This window comes from Ciconia boyciana, chromosome 23, assembly GCF_034638445.1.
Source record: "Ciconia boyciana chromosome 23, ASM3463844v1, whole genome shotgun sequence".
Taxonomy (NCBI): domain Eukaryota; kingdom Metazoa; phylum Chordata; class Aves; order Ciconiiformes; family Ciconiidae; genus Ciconia; species Ciconia boyciana.
The window spans coordinates 3,015,796-3,033,216 of NC_132956.1; the positions used below are offsets into that span (position 1 = coordinate 3,015,796).

Consider the following 17,421-nt stretch of genomic DNA (forward strand, 5'->3'; position numbering starts at 1 on the left):
GGCTTTTCTGAACTCTGTAGCTGGCCCCTGAGTCAAGATCGCCTGTCCTGGTGCCTGGAGAAGCTGCTTTAAGTTTGCCTCAATTTCCCTGAGCATGGAAGGAGAATTTGGGAGGCTCTCACTGAGTATAAACCCTCCTGGAAACTCTTACTATTATTTGGACATGACTCCAAACATGTGTCCCAGATTTTCTGGAGATTCTCAGACCTCCTGGACCAAACCTCAAGTCTGTATGGAAGCCAGAGGAATGTCTCAGGGTTTACAAGGATTGACCAAACATTAATTTCTCTCCAGAAGGCCAGACCAAGGCGATGGTCTCAGTGGAAACTGCAACATGGATATTTTAATGCATACACAACTTACGGAAAGTACATACACAGGTTGCTGTCTCACCAAGTGGCAGGGTGCAGCACAAAGGACAGAGGGAACGGAGGGATCGTCATGGACTTGGGAGATCAAAACTCAATTCCCTCTGCTACCACAGGCGCCCTGCAGCACCTTGAGCAAGCCATTTTGTCTCTCCACTTTCCCATATGCAAAATGAAGCTGCCTTCATCTATCTTGTCAAGTTACAGTGCCAGCAACAGAAGGCAAAAACTGTCTCCTCCTGCACCCGTGCTCTTGGCACAGCAGGGCTGTACCCCAGCCCCTGCCTAACTGTGATAAACAAGACAGCAACAATGGCAATAAATGCATACGAAAGGCAGCAGCTAAAGATTTAAAGCAGCTAGTTTGGAAGCCAGTAAAAAACAGCCGGGCACGTCAGCTGCATTTCAGTCACCTGTAACGTACGAATATGTGACACCATCACTTCACTCTTTGTCACTCGCTCGCCAGCGAAGCCTGTCTGAAGGGTCCATTCAAGGAACCACAAAGAGTGCTTGTTTAGTGAAAGGGGCCTTCACGGCGTGGAGACAAGCATTTTAGTGCTTCCACGCCTATCTCTGCCAGCATCCCAAAGCTCTATAGATCTCAGGGAGCAAACCTCTGAGAACAAAGCAAGGTCAAGTGTTAACAGATGGGGGAACTCAGACATGGGGATAGGGTGACGTGACCAAGGTCAGACAGCATCCATGGCAAGGCCAGGGACAGGGTCAGATCTCCAGAGTCCCGTTCTTTAGTTAAAAAATTTCCTCTCTTTTCCAAGCAGGATAAGAGAGGAGGAACTTCCAGCCATTGCAGGGGAGATTGTTCCACTACTCATTTATTAATTGCCCTCATTTGGACATGGTACCAATACTTTCCTGCATTAGTGAGTAAGGCTGGGCTCTTGGCAACAGATCTGTGAAATCTGCAAAACCTCCCATCAAAAGTGGTCCCACCTGGAGAATGGGCACCAAAACTTGCACAGAAGTCTTCTGGCACGACAAAGAGAGTCTAAAAATCAGCAAACTGTGAGCTGGATGCCTCACACGTACACACACAGAGATGAAGTTTCATGGATGGGGTGCCAGCTGGTGAGCCAGGTGCCCTCCTTCTGTTCCTTCTTCGCATCAGGCTCTTGGACATGTCATGTCCCATCCATGCACTTGTATCTTCTCCAGGGAGGAAAGGATGCTCTAGACTACAAATGCACTTTGAGATCTCAGTGTGCCACCGCTGATGTGTTCCCGCTCACACTAACTGACCAGTTATCTACTGGCCTGGTGTTTGCATCAAGGGAATCTTTTCAGGATCATGGGAACTCGTTTTCATGACCCCTCCACAGATGGGGTGACCCAGATGCCCTGCCAATGCCTCATGAGGCTGGAAAACAAGACTCTGCATGCATTTACCACATTTCAGCTCTGTGTGTTAGCGCATGCTGCAGATCTACATGCTGCCCCATTACCACTGAGGAGGAAATTAATCCTATTTCCTTGCAGGAAGAGGGTCCTGTCCGAAAGCACTTGCCCTTTCACAAATCTCATCTGGAGGCACTAACTTTCTGCCTGCCGCTTGTTCAAAGCGCTTCCCCTTCAGGTGCCTTCTCCAACCCCCAGCACGCACACATCGCACCATTCATTCCGTTGGTGCAGAGCACAAAAAAAACAACGCCAGCAGCCCCAGGCCTGACCCTGATGCTTTCTTCTTTTCAGAGCTAATGCCACCATTGTGCCCACCAGCCAGCATGCTCGTGCCAGTTTGTTTTCATGGAGAGAAGAGCCAGTTTATTAAAGCCTGACTTTACAGGAGCTAGTGCTGGCATGGCAGGGAGACCAGCTCTCAAGGGGCAGTCTTGTCTGGGGAGCTCCTTGCCAGCAAGGAGGGGGACAGGAGCTCTGGGGCAAGTTCTCCACACCCCTGGGAACTTGTCAGAGCAACAGGCATGTTGGAGAGATGCAGCTGATACCGACAGCCACAAAAAAATGCAGCGCAAGGAGAATGCCACGCTGCCGGCCAGCCCACAGCAGGAGTCCCAGCCTGAGCGGGGGACCCCACCAGACAAGACCCTGGGTGTCAGCCCCCCTACAAGCCCCCGTGGAAACTTGCACACTGGAGGCAGAAGGGTTCCCCCCAGGTCCTTCACAGCGGGACCCATGCCAGGGCTGTCTACCAACCGGCGCCCGTTGGAGAAGTCGATAGTGAGTGAGGGGTTGACCAGGGCTCCCTAACCCACGTTTAGGACCAAAACACGCACAGGGATCTCCTCCACCGGGGACCAGACAAGGATAAATTCTTGCTGCGCTTGGTATGGAGCTGAACCCTCCCTCACCGTATCTCCAACTTCAGCTGTTCCCTCCCCTAGCACTTTCTGCCCAAAGGCAGCGGCGGTCCCCGACCGAGCGCTGCCCGGCCGGCGGGGCTGCGGGAGGGGAAGGGAGGGGAGGGGAGGGGAGGGGAGGGCAGGGGTCCCCCGGCCCGCCGCGGTGGTCACCCCGCCACTCACCGCCCGCCGAGCCGCTCGCTCGCCCTCCTTCCTCCTTCCTGCCGCCGCCACGCCGGGTCCCGGGGAAGAGCAGGGGCGGCGCTCCGGGCGCCGCACCGGGGCCGGGCTGGGAGCGGGGCCGCTGCCGGTGCCGGGGCCGGAGCGGTGCCGGGGCCGGTGCCGGTGCCGGGGCCGGAGAGGGTCTGGAGCGGTAGCGGTGCCGGTGCCGGAGCAGAAGCGGTGCCGGAGCAGAAGCGGTGCCGGAGCCGGAAGGGGTTGGAGCGGTGCCGGTGCCGGAGCCGGTGCGGGCGCGGTGCCGGTGCGGGACCCGGCGCGGTGCCGCCGCTTCGCTCGGTGCGGCGCTGGCTCCTCCCCGCCGCAGCCCCGGGATAAGGAGCCCGCTCGGTCCCGCTGCCCCCGCAGCCGGCCCGGGGCCGCGCCGGGACGGCCGGGAGCGCTGCGGGCAGGAGCCGGCCCTGCTCCGGCTGCACGGGGGGAGCCGAGCTGCTCTGCAGGCGGGGGAGCCGCGCACACACGCACGCACAGAGCCCAGCCGCAGCACCCAAGTCGGGGAGCTCCCTCCGGCCGCTCTTCCTACTCGTCCTTGAGGCTCTCGGCAGATCCGAGCCAGCGAGGGCAGCCCGGGAACTGGGGGCACGCTGGGGACCCGGCAGGGACCGTGGGCTGCCGGCGTCCCTTGGGCAGCCTCGGACATTTCAGCCTCTGCCACTCCAGTGGGGTTTTATGTATTTAGCAGCAGCTTCACCGCCCATTCCAGCTATTTATTGTCTTATATTTAGCCAAACATTCTCAGTTTGCCAAAAATAGACCAGCCGTGGAAATAAATCAGGCTGACTGGAGGTGCCAACGTTGTCTGTCTGAAACTAATTAATTTCTTATATCCCCAGCTATATTAATCCTCGCCTTCCCTCTACAGACCATCCTGTCTGTCAGTAGAGTTTTTGTAATTAGTGGGTATTATGCCTGAATCTGGGGGATGTGCAGGAGGTTTAACGTGGCGGGGGAAGGCAGAGCGATGCCAGCAGGACACCTATGCGGGGAAGGAATAAAATCCGTCTACACAGAGTATGGGGAGCGGGAACCCAGAGGACGCAGCAGAGCTGGTGAGGAGGAGGAAAGGGGGCACTAGCTCTCTGGGGGGAAATCCTATTGCAGGGGAGCATATAGGGTCTTCTCCTTTCCAGACATCTGAGATTCCACAAGGAAGACTGTCCAGAAGACACAAATGCGGGCTTCCTTAGTTCTGCTGCTGACAGAACTCCTTTTTCCCTTTTGCTTGTTGAACGTGGGAGTCTTGGGGGACTTGCCGACTCTCATTTCTTATATTAGAACCATCAAGTTTGCTGGGAGACACTTTGAGGAACAGGGAAGTGGTTCACAGATGGCATTGCAGAATCGTCAAAGCTGAGCCCCCACGGAGGAAAGGGATGTTTCACCAGGCTCCGTTTTGTTTGTTCACTTTAGCCTGTCCCATGGCAACACTCAGGCAAGACCTGAAGCCCTTAGTGATGCTTGTCTGCTCTGAGTGGGGTAAAACATTCGACACCAGCTCTCCAGTGAACTCATCCGGTGAGCACGTGAGCCGACTCGTCTGAGCGCGCAGGGCTGAACGAACGGGCTCTGAACTGGAACTGCCCCTCCAGAAGCAGACGTGGAGTTCAAGCTTGAGGCACATTGCCCCAGTTGGGGCACAGTGACTTTGCAGCAGGGGTAAGACCCAGTCCTCTGTGACACAGGGCGAGCAGCTTATTTCTCACTGCCCTGAGCAGCCTGTTTCTCACCTGCATCGTGAGGATTCGCATCCTTTGCTCTGGAGGGCTCGGAGGAGCAGCAAAGGATGAGACCCAGAGGCACGATGTGCAGGCTGGCGCTCGGCTGGTGTGAACAACTGCCCTCCCTTAACCCCTGGTCAATGAGTACCTGGTCATGTGGGCTGCAAAGTCAGCGGCAGCTCTGTGTGACATTAGCCATCACGCTCCCTTTACACCACGGGCTGCAGAAACTGGCACGTTTTCCGCAGCCCAACGGTCCAGCCAGGCTCTGGCCGTGCCTCTGATTTCCATCCTCACCCGTCCCCTCTATTTAAAGGGGAGATATCTCCAGGGGGGGAGACGTCTCGAACACTTATGTGCCGTTCCCAGCACAGTGCAGCCCTCAGCATAACAACTGCTGCGACATACTCCATACCACAGCTATGAGACCACCTGGCACTGTAAGTCCGTTTTAAAACAGAAAGCAAAGGAGATCCCCAGCAGAAGCTGTGGCTACTTACTTAGGGAGAGGAAGCCCCCAAACTGGAGATGGACAGAGAAACTAGCTCTAAGAGAAAGATTGACGTGCAAGGGGCAAGAATGTGCTAAGCGATTCGTGGACAGAGACACGAGCTCAGTGGCTGTGTCACACAAGCTGCTTATTGGCGCGTAACATTCCTCATAAACATAAATTACAATAATCAACATGCTGAGGAAGGGATTGCTGAAAGCCTGACAGGGATGGCTTTGGGAGGAGGATGTGGAGAGGGAGAGCACCCAGCTGCTGCAGCCAGCAGGGAGTCCTAGACATGCGTGTTCAAAGCTGCATTACGGGGTGATGGATGCACACCAGCATGTGGGACGAGAACACAGTACATCTCTCTGGCAGACTGACGTGGTGCTAATGAGACTCTACACTGTGTAATGGGGCTGGGTCCGTTCCACCAATAACAGCCCAAAGCAAACTGTCCCTTAATGTGTGCTCTGTGAAGGGCAACATGGGCTGAGGGCGCTGGTGTTGAACTTGGCACCCACCAGCGGATGCCTCTGCAATACTGAGCAGTGCATTTGCAAGGCAGTGCCTCCAGGGCGTTTTTCAAACATGCCAACTTAATGGCTGAGCAAAAGGCAGGCGTGTTTGCTTTTTGTGATTTTTTTTCTGAAATTACTTTGGGTTCTGGGGTTGTTTTTTTCCCTTTTGTATTGTCACGGTGAAATCACATAGCCTCATGGAGTTCCAGGGGAAATCAGGTGTGAAAATGGGCTCGTTGTAGTTAGGAGTAGTTCATTAAAAAATGGGTCTGGCTGAGAAACTACAAGACTTCATGTAAGTGCATGGTTGTGATCACCTCAGCTTGTGCAGGGGGAGACTTTGCTCAGCAAATCCTTGTCCTCCTCCTCCAGTTACGCAATTCCTAGGGTGTCCCTTGCCTAGTGCAGCCAGGGGAGTGCTGGGTTGCAGCCCACAGCAGTTCTCTTTTTTGATATAAATTGCATCTTTTGAAGACGCACAGGCTGTGCCTCCTCACCCCTGGCCCGTCTGCTGTCACCTTCCTGCAAACAGCACCTCAGCCCAGCTGCGCGTTTGGCTGAAGAGAGGAAGGAAGGGGGAGGTGTGAAGGAGAGAGGGCTGCCGCAAGCAGAGGGTCCGGCCTGGCAGAGACCTGCACGCTCATGTCTGCCTCTATCCAAAGGGGCACGGCTGGCTGGGTGCTGTAACCAAGCGGGGCTGTGATGCATATAACCCGGGATGATGGCTCTGAGCTGTTCATGCCGTTGGCACAGTCCTAGGACTGCCACCAGGTAGAAGCAATCCCGTTTCCACTGTACACCAGGAGATCACGCACCCTCTTCACCCCTCCTGACAGGCCTCCCCCAAACACACCAGCCAGAGCTGCTGAGCTGGGCCCCTTTGCTAGGGCAGGGGAAAATGGTACCTCTGCTACAGAGGCTGCGAGCGGCATGCAGGCTGGAGTGATTTTCAGGAGCAGCAGGGAAGGCTGCAGCATCCTGATCAGCATTTTAATCACAGACCCAAGGGGTTTGCTAGGGCTGCTCCTCTCCAGAACCTTCCTTGTCAGCAAACACCACTGCAGAGATGTGAGAGAGGGACCATGGCATGCTGAGGGCTTAGCACAGCCTCGGTGCGGTGGGGAGAGCAGTCCCAGAGCCCCGGCCGATGCAAGGGCGAGCACAGGGTGCGAGACTCCGCTGTGCACCCCTTGATCCTGTGCAACCCTGCCCAAGGACAGGGCTGCGGGAGCAGTGCATGGACTGACATGGAGCTAGAGCCCAGGCAGCGCCTGCCTTGTAAAACTGCACCCTGCCGCAGGCATGCTCCCTGCGTGGCTCCTGGCCAGACGCCTTAAATCCTCCCGTTTCTCCCTCACATGGTGAGGCCCCAGCGGGGACACTCCATCCAGCCCCGGGCGCCAGCTTGGGAAGAGAGGAAGGAGAGTGCCCAGGGCAGCTTCGGGGGCACGGCCAGAGGGCTGGCAGACCTGCCTTAGGAGACCAAGGCAGTTCAGGCTGTTCAGCCTCGGGCAGAGGTGATAGCAGTCTCCAAATGCATGGAAGTGGAAGGGAGCAGCCTGTCCTCTGTCATCACGGTTCGAAGCGTCCTCTGCAGACGGGTGTAAGAACACGTAAGTTTTGCTGCAAGCTGCTAGCCCCCATTTAACACCCCTCCCCAGCCCTGCCCGCCTGTCCCACTCCATGTGCCCCATGCAGCACCCTGCAGAGAGGCAGGAGCTCACCCACGCCGTCTCCGGGCTGGGGGGGCTGGAGTCAAAGCCTCAGTGGGAGTCATTTGGATGCGCTTAGCAGTGAGCCAAATGGAGCAAAGATGCCAAAGCGCACTAAGCAATGAAGCGCCAGGCCCGGTAAGAGCCAGGTAAGAAAGATTTGGCCTCCGAACAGTGTTCTACCCAGTAGGCATCACTGTCTCCCTAGAGAGAGGTCCGCAGTTCCAATCTGCAACCCAGCGCTCTCACATAAGAGTCCTGGCAATCCCAGTACATATAGGAAGTATATTAAACCTGACAGCCTAGACTGGAGCATTAGAGAAATGGCAGCAACGTGAATGTGTCTGACTTCTTGAGGAAACACATGTCAGCTCCAGGGGGGTTTCACCTCTTTTCTTCCTGCAGCTCCTCTGGCCTCGTTCCCCTGCGCACAGAGCCGTGTCGGAGTTGCAGATCCCTCCAGATCCCCAGCAGCTCACAGGCACATTTTCTTCACTACTAAACTCACATGGGCATGCATGTGTGCTGCTCCGAGGCAAGCGGCTGTGTGTGGGTCTGCAGGGAATATTTTACAGTCACTGCATCCAGGCAGCAGTTCCCTTCCCTGCTGCCCTGACATTCAATAGTAACGCAGGCATCGAGTCATGGAAAGAAAATGTGTTCAATGCCTCCCCTGCCCGTGGACAGTTCTCCCTTGTGCACATGCAGGCATGTGGAAATCATTGCCCGGAGACCAGAGCTGCATTTCAGCAACAATCAGAGTGATTTAGTTTAAAGGCTGGCTGCTAAGTCAAGGAAAACTGGCGAATGGGCCCCATGCTTCACTGCCCAGCCTGGCGTGTCGGGATCTGCTCATACCGAGTGCTGGAGAGGCCAAATGCACCCGCTGCTGTCACTGGGAGGGCGGCTGCTGCTGCATCACAAGGCTCAGCGTGTGCCCGTGACTGTGCATGGTGCTAACAAGGGGTGCGATGGCTGTAGGTCACCCCCATTTAACAGCACCCCCCACAAGTTACATCTCTGTTGGGCATCTGCAACTCCACTGACTCTGAAAATGTAAATGGGCAAGACGAGAGGAATATTGTTATTCCCATTTTACAGGCAGGTGAACTAAGGAGCAGGAGAAATGGAGACAAGTTCAGATAACCTTGTTAACACAGACCAGTGCTTGTTCCCAGAGCTGAGGGAGTTCCTCAAGGTCCCACTGCAGATCTCTAACAACATTCGTAACTGAGCCCAGATGAACTGCGATCTGCTCTTGTCCCACACAAGAACTGACTCCCTGTGAACACCAATCACCCTGAAACTAACCTCAGTGTAAATCACTGCATAAGTCAATGTGCTGCATGCAAAATAAAGTCACCATCCACAAATTACAGTTGGCCAAAACACAGCTGACCATGGTAACCATCAGGCCAATTGCAAACCGGTGAATCCAGGAGCATCTCCTCTTAATTTTGCCCATGGAGCATCACCATAACAACAGATCCACCAATCCACGCCAGAGATTCATGCACTTAGCAACCAGAAGCTGCCAAATTATAAAAAAAAGTAAAAATTAGGCACAAAGTGTTTCCTCCACAATCCTACTGTAAGTGTGCAAAACTCCGGCAGCATGATGGGCAAAGCCAGAAAAATGCACGGAGTATGACAGATACCAAAACTTCACCCCCAGCCAGTAGCTCTGGAACAAAAGCATCTATTGCCCTGCCAGTGGTATCACTGGAAGGTGAGTTTGGCCTTTGGTTTTGGCATTTGACTTAGGGCTGCGTGCACCCTCCTCCCTGTTACACAGCAGAGAGAGGAAGCCTCAATGCAAAGGTAAGGCTGGGACGCAGAGCCAGGGCTGACACTGCCTTCACCCAGCCGTGGGACCTTGGGAAACCGAGCAAGACTGCTCTGCTTGGAGGTTTCCAGCAGGGTTTAGCAGTTGCTTCACAGGGGTTAAAGCATCTCAGCTCTGCAGAGAGGAGCCCAGGCGCCAGTGCTGCAGTTGGAAAGTAACCGAACGCCGTCCCCAAAGGAGTTTGCTCCTGTGAGTGGACCTTGTTGCTCATCAACCTGTGAGAAGCAAGTGCGGGGAGGAGATAAGTTATTTTTTCAGAGAACAATCTATCTCTCTCCCACTGACTCACTGACAAGCTTCCCCTTTCCAAGGCAGTTCATGGGGTGAGCTGTAGGCTGAACAGTCCGTCCTCTCGACTGGAAAGAGGTGAGTAAGTGCACCAAGGGCTTAAATCTCTGCTTCCTCTTGGGAGCAAGGAGCACTGGGGTTAAAGTACTGTAGGGGAATGTGCCTGGGCAAAGCTAACAGACCAAATGCTTCTCTTCGCCAGAGCACACCAGAGACACCAGCAAAGTGTCTGGTGCTTTCCTGCCAACAGGAAGCGGGAGTCCCTGCTTGGACCAAGAAGTACCCAGTGATTAAGAACAGAGCATCAGACGGGGTTTTCCAGCCCAAACCAGTAAACCCCCTATTAGCAGGATGCAGTCCTTTGGCCTGGGCAGTGCAGGAGGTCTGGCTGGAGAATAATAAGGACTCTGCCGAGCCTTTGGCCACCGGGATGGAGGGATGGACGGAAAGGGAGGAGCCATGGCAGCGGGCTGGCACTATTCAGCAAGAGCAGCTTGGGTGGCACCAGAAAGGGACTCCCTCACTGCTGACTATGACAGCCTCAGGATGCTAAGCCAGGATTTGCTGCCTGCCTCACAGTCTGTTAGCTATTTTCAGCCGAAATGAGGAATCCAACCCAGCTTTGGCTTCCCATCAATGCAGGCAGAAACTTCAGTGGGCGTTAGAGGGATGATAAATGCAAGAACATTTCCAAAAAAGAGAGCCAAGAAAGGGCTCGAACTGCCATGCTGGACACACGCAGGATGGGGCACAGAGCAAAGCATCCCTGAGAGGGCAGGAGTGATAGGGATATGCCCAAGAAAGATGCTTGGCTTAGCTGGGAGCGGAGTGGGCACAGTCCCACCTTCATGCATATGCCGGCGCTTGTGCCAGCCGAGCTCACGGCGTCTGAGAGCCTCTCCAGCCCACACGGGTCTATCGAGGCCGCTGGAGCTGATGTTCACCCCACACTGCCTGCTAACCAGTCTGACATCCCCCACCCCTGCTGTTATAATTAGGGAATTGGAGCAGATGGCAGCAGAGTTAGCTGAAAAGAGGAAAATCTCATACACAGCTGCCACTTGCTGTGAGCAAGTCTTCCCTCTTAGGCAAGTCAGGAGGATGACAGCTCCTGTGATCAGAGGGGGAGCTGCCGGGGCAGGGTGCTGCAGCAACAACGTCCCCCAAAGACTCCCAGCTGGGTGCTGGGGACTGCTGGGAGGGCAGCCACGAACACCGTGGGCACGGAGTGTGAACCACAGCATGGTCAGCGGCAAGGCACCGGTGGCACACGGTGTGAACCGCAGCGTGGTCAGCGGCAAGGCACCGGTGGCACACGGTGTGAACCGCAGCGTGGTCAGCGGCAAGGCACCGGTGGCACGGGGTGTGAAATGCAGCATGGTCAGCGGCAAGGCACTGGTGGCACGGGGTGTGGAATGCAGCATGGTCAGCGGCAAGGCACTGGTGGCACGGGGTGTGGAATGCAGTGTGGTCAGCGACAAGGCACCGGTGGCACGGGGTGTGAACCACAGCACGGGGTGTGAACCGCAGCATGGTCAGCGGCAAGGCACCGGTGGCACACGGTGTGAACCGCAGCATGGTCAGCGGCAAGGCACCGGTGGCATGGGGTGTGAACCGCAGCGTGGTCAGCGACAAGGCACCGGTGGCACGGGGTGTGAAATGCAGCATGGTCAGCGGCAAGGCACTGGTGGCACGGGGTGTGGAATGCAGTGTGGTCAGCGACAAGGCACCGGTGGCACGGGGTGTGAACCACAGCACGGGGTGTGAACCACAGCACGGTCAGCGGCAAGGCACCGGTGGCACGCGGTGTGAACCGCAGCATGGTCAGCGGCAAGGCACCGGTGGCACGGGGTGTGAACCGCAGAGTGGTCAGCGGCAAGGCACCGGTGGCCCCGCAGGAGCCCCGGGCTCGCTCTTCCTTGCTGCTCCTGAGGGGCTGTGTGAGCTCCTGCGGGTCCATGCACCGCAGTGTCAGCTCCTGCCTTCATCCCAGCAGGCTTTATGGAAACCTGCACTTGAATACAACACTGCTCCAGTCTTCCGCCTCCACAATAAGCATTTACACGCTGCTTTGCGCTGCTTCTTCCCTGGGCGAAAACAAAACTGGCTGGCACAGGCAGAGCAGACAAGGACCTTGCCCCCTTGTTCCCAGCTAGCAAATACACGCACATCGGCAGCAAAGGTTATGACGGGCAGAGAGAAATTCCTTGAGGTGAGACTCCGTGGCAAAGCCTTGCAGGACAGCCTGCACCCCAGGGAAAACCCTAGGCATCCCGGGGATATCGCACAGCACTGTGCGGGCACAGCACCGGTCCTGCTCCAGGCTGTGCAGGGAGGGGAGATGGGCTGCCTTCCCCCACCGGGGAAGGGCTTTCAGGGTGCGGCCCAGAACTTGCTTTAACTGGTGCTGAGGCATCTGCCCAGGAGAAAACTACCAGCAGGCTGGTGGTAGGCAGCTCCCTGCAAGGCAGTCTCTGGAGAGAATCTACAGCACCAGCTTCTTCCTAGCTGAATGCAACTATTATTTCATTAGCGCTGTAATTCCCCAGCCAGTAAGTGCTCTAATGGCATGTTGAGTCTCCTCTTCTGCTCACATGCTGCACATCTGCTATAAACACAGCCTGAAATCATCTTCCCTGACAGGCTGCAGAGCAGAGAAACTTCCTCGCCGACTTCTTCTGGCTGGAAGAGGCTCAAGATTCATTCTGACAGATGCTGCATGCTCTGTGGACAGGACGGCCACAGCCCAGCACTCTCCAGGGTCTCAGCCTGGTCCCGCCCTCCGTTAGCCTACTTTTCTGAGCGCTGAGCCTCCACAGCATAGTGAAATCCCTGCTGTCTGCACAGCATGCTTGGGAGCCAGGGCTCCTCACCTCAGCGTCCCATCCACAGCATCACCAAAGGCCTGCCAGGACTGTTGATGCTGTGCCCGTAGCTGTAGGAAAACACTGTCTTTGCAGTCATTTCTAGCTCTGGGGCAAAGCATGAGGTTGTTCCATTGCATACCATCCCCGTGTATCAAATAACTTGACCAGAAGCCTTTCCAAATCCTGAGGCTCAGAAAAAAGACTCCGGGGGCTCGTGCGGTCATGGTGCTTCATACAATCTAGACGCTCTGAACCAGAGCGGGATGCCCTAGGACTGGAGGCTGCACTTGGTCACTTAAAGCCTTATAGGCAAAGAGACCACCTTGCAATATAGGCAAAGAGACCACCTCTCTCTGGGCTCCAGCAGCATCCAAGAGACCTCACAGCAGGACTTCAAAGGACCCCACGTCGCCTCTCATGCAAGCTCTGCCAGATGGAGCGGGCTGGAAGTGGCGGACGGGATGGTACACGCGTGACCCCGTCAGGGCAGACTGCCAGCGCAACCCTCAGGAGGTTTCAGAAATCAGAGCAACCCCGGTGCTGCGCTTTGCTCTCCCCTCCCCTGTGCCATGCCGCGGGGAGATCCAGCACTGGCCCACCCTCTGCCAGCACAGGCATTCCTGTAGGCCAGCCACTGATGCCACTACTTTTGACTAAGTAAGGCACTTCCGAGGAAAAAAAAAAAGTGAAATACAGGTTTAAGGCAGGACTGTTCTGGATAAATCTGCTCTCTTGTTGTCTCACAGATTAAATCAATTAGCACCACAGAAGAGGTCTGCATTTGCAGATGCTGAGGCTGATTCTCCTTGTGCTCATGCTGATTTAAGTCAGGAATAAATAAAGTCCATAAAACTACTTTGATGTAGAACCGAGAGCGAGAGGAAAATACCAGTTCTGTTACCCAGCATACAGCCTTCACTCTTGGTTTAGTGCTACTCAAAAGCCCCTTGGGTATAACCAACTTATTTTTAGCTGTTTACTTATTAAACAAACACAAGGGAAGGCTAAATGTCAAGGCATTTTTGCATACCGAGCTGGACTCTGCACATTTATTCTGTCACATACAGGGATGCTGGACCAAACTACTTCTCTGCTGTGGAGCTGGGGGTGGAGCAGGGCTAGCCAAGGAATGTGGGTCCTGCCTAGAAGCTGGTGCTGCTTGTAATCCACCCCCCCAACATCTGGAAGCCAAGCACCTCCTGACTGTGGGATCATCTGTCAAAGGAGTGCAGTACTCGTTTAGCTGGCTGTATATATGGTCTCCTCCCTTTTTTTTACCATATTTAACCCCTCCACACCCGCAGCTAACAAGGAAATGCCCAACTCCAGTGTCACAAGTGGAGAAGAGGTGAAGGGACTTGCCCAAGGTCAATGGGATGGTGTGGCAGAGCACAGCGCCGAACAGGAGCCCTCCACAACAGAGGCAAATCTCAGTGCCGTTTCACTGCTGCTAAGTCCTTCATCCTCTCCGTGCCTCAGTTATAAAATATTTCAGGGAAATGTGTGCTTTCAGGCCATGCACTGAGGTTTTGCAGGAGAGCAGAATGTTGTTGCGTAGGCTGATGGCCATAAGGAATGACATTTACGGGGGCTCTGTCCCCAACCTGCTTTGTGCCGGACCCTGGCTGACAGCAGCCGAGCTCTCCCGGCTGGGAAAGCACCGGCCGATGTCTCCCATGCGCTGAGCCAGCCTCCTGGCAGGCTGGTGCCTGGTGTTCAGCAGCGTGCCGGTGATTCCTGCCCGGCCGGGAGGGCCGAGTGGGACAGAGCAGCTCTCTGCTCACCAGGCTCGATAAGGCACAGCTGATGGGCCGTGACTCAGCACCCCGAGCCCACGTCAAGCACGATGAACAAGGGCTGAGCGCGGTGCCGTGCCTAGTAGCAAGCCCTTCTCCTGGCTGTGTTACCTGGCCGCTGCCGAGCCCGCATGAAAGCAGTGGTCCTCCCAAGCAGGCAGAGGCAGGTCCTGTCTGTGCTGCCTGCCTGGGGCTGGGAAGCAGAGAGGAAGCGAGGCTTGCAGCCCGGCGGATGCTGGTCGGACTTGCTGGCTCTGAGCAGCAGGACATGGTGCGTGGGGAGGCACGGACAGGCATCTGGATATCTATGGTGGCCCTCCTGTGAAAGGGAGGAGGGAGTGGGCTGCACAGAGCTGCCACAGATTCAGGTGTCCAGGAGTTCTGTTTAGAGGAGGAAAAAGAGGAACCTGGTCATCCCTCCAGGATGTCTGGGCTCAGCATCTGGGGTCCAGAAGTGACACACAAATGACTGCTGGGCAGGCCATCTGCATGGAGCAAGCATGGGGGGGCCCAGAGCATGGTGCATGGCCCTGTGCAGTGTGTGCTCCTGCATTTCTGCCTCTGAGGTGCAGAATACAAAACATTTTCCCCTGGGTAGTGGGCAGCTAACATCATGGAGAGTTGCAGGAGCCTTTTCCTGGAGAAGGGGCTTTTACTCTTGTGACCTGTGCCCCTTGATCCCTTCTCTTTTCTCCACGACATGGCCACCCCTCAGCTCCTTGGCTGTCCTGTCCCCCCTGCTCGAGTCGGAGGCAGGTTGCACCCACGCTCCGAGGTCATCGCAGGAGTTTTTGGAAAATGCTTCCACCTCGTGGCCCTCTGGAGAAATGACTGGCTGGGAAAAGCCAGGCTGCACTCATGCAACCCAGCTGAGACAGGCAGAAAGAAGGCCATGCCACCCTTTCTGCTCGCTCTATTGCCTTCATCCAGGCTGAACTGGGGTACCCAGTACCTCTGCTCGGCCCTGGCACTGCCTGGGTGCTGCCGGCAGCGCAGACCACCCTGTCAGCGATGCGCACACCAGCCGGGGAGCAGGCGGCAGAGCCCAGGCTTCCCAGCACGCAGGAACCAGCGCTGGTGTATCCCATAGGATAAGCATGGACTTCTCCAGGGCTGCCCTGCTGCTGCAGGGCTGAGGAGGAGTTAGAGCAGCCCGCGGTCTGTTAAAACTCCGTCCTCACAGCCCATGCATGCACACATGCAGGCACATGAGTGCTTGCAAAAGCTCAACCTGAGCCGCCGGAGCTGCCGAACCCGTTCTGCCGGGGGACAGCATCAACCACTCCTGGTTCCCCTCCAAAATCTGCCCGCGCAGGCAGGTGGGGTGGGGAAGAAGTGGAAAAGCCTCGAGCGCACGGTGGTAAGTGCTGGGCATCTTGCGACATTTAGGGCTTCACCGTGCAATCTTCCCTGGCTCGTGGGAAACGCTGCAGGGAGGGGGGATCACACCCCTGTGTGGGTCCCCATCCCGCTTCTGCCACCAACACTGCCTGAAACGCTGGGCAAGTCACTTCTGCTCCACTGTGGGAGCTACCTGGGCTTTAATGCTCCAGGAAAAAAAACATCAGCTTACACACAGATTTCCTGCTAGGACACAGAGGGTTTGGCTGGTTATTGCACAGGACCAGGGTGACACACCTGCGGTTTCCTTCTGGGCCACAACTGTTACACTTCACAGTAAATGTTTTTAAGACAAATGATCCCTCTCTTGCAATTCTCAGGCGACATCTCATTTCTCTCACAAGCAGCCTCTCGTCCTGCTGCCTGCTAGCGGGTGGATTTTGGAAAAACACTTAAAAACCTGGCAGCGCCTACCCCACATGCTGCTACAGGAGCCAGGTGGGCCTCTGTAAGGACACTGTGGCTTAGGGCAGCTGTATCTCTCTGAAATATCCCCAAGGATGGGCAACTGTCCCTCATTTCTGTCCTCTGTGGAGCTCAGCAAGTGCTATAGAAATCCAGCTCAATACCTTTATTTTAGAGGATGTAACCACTCTTTCACAAACAGTTTTCTCAATGTTAACTGGAGCTGAGCTGCAACTCTCCTGTGGCTTGCAAGGCTGTAAAACTCCCGCAGCTGGGGATGCATTGCTCGACTGTGCCTGTCCAGCAGCAAACACAGTCTAACCATATTACCGATTGCATGAGTATCAGATTTCTTGCACTACACTGCAATTTTGCAGGAACTCGCCATACCGTTCATCCAAGTGCTGTGCTAATGTGATCTGCCCCTCACGAGCAGCATCAGAAATGCCTGTTTGTCAGCAGCTTTACCTGCTCTTGGAGTTTGACTCTAGCCAGGGCACCAAGGTCTTTAACTCCAAGAAGCAGTGTCCCAGGTCCAGAGGTGCTGCCAAAATCTTCATCCTGTGCATCAAACAAATATCAAAGTCCTTAGTTCCCACACAGCTAATGGGATGCTCTTGCAGCTTTGGGGTCTACTGAAGAACAAAACAAATAGAAGGATTTCCCTAATGGCATCTGCTGTCCTAATGATCCCCTCTTTGCCTCAACATAGGTGAACGATTCAGTGTTTGCTAGGCCTGAGCGAGACTCAGCTTTGTTTTGTAACAGCAGCAGTGTGAAGTGATTACATTTTTAGTAGTTTTTGCTTTTGTTAAAAAACGAAGTCCATGAAGGTGGCAAATCCATTTGCCATGCTCCTTTATGCGCAAAACGCAATGTGATTGTTCCTTCTAATGCCAGCGAGAGGACCGGAGTGCCATGGCGATGCTGCAGTGAGACAGCAGAGCTGGATTAGGGGTGGGAAGCGTGCGCACATCCTCACCGAGGCAGCAGCTGCTTCTCCGCAACCATTCATCGACCACAACCCCCCAGGCGAGGGGCTCCCTGCTCTCCGTGCTGCCTCTGCACCGAGGACCACACGCAGAAGCGGTAGGGCCTTGCTGAGCCGAGCTGGAGTTAAGGCAGTGACATTCCTGCTGTCACAGCCAACGCTGCACATACTAGAAACCGTTCAGCAGAAGAGACAACCAGGCTGCTCGTTGCCCATTTGTGCTCAAACACAAAATCCTCGACCCAGTCTCAGTTTGAACAGTCTGCAGAGTGAAAGCTATTCCCATGAGGAATCAGTAATTAATGCAGAAGAGCGAACAAACCTGCGGCTGATCTGCAAGCACAATATATGTTGTTGGAAATGGTGTCTGTTACCCAAGAGACACAGCACGGCTCCTTGTAATCATACAGGGATTTGTCAAAGGGGTGGACTAATTTCTCATGTTATTAAGGACCTCAAATTT

General features: G+C 55.2%; 1 protein-coding gene across 1 annotated transcript in view; it reads right to left on the bottom strand.

The window, feature by feature from the left end:
* CDK18 (cyclin dependent kinase 18) overlaps positions 1-3,049 on the bottom strand; it is a 35,950-nt gene extending 32,901 nt beyond the window's left edge. Inside the window, exon 1 of the mRNA XM_072844644.1 lies at positions 2,870-3,049. The gene's annotated coding sequence lies outside the window, so the exon portion shown is untranslated. The remainder of the gene's footprint in view (positions 1-2,869) is intronic.
* Positions 3,050-17,421: the final 14,372 nt, after the last annotated feature.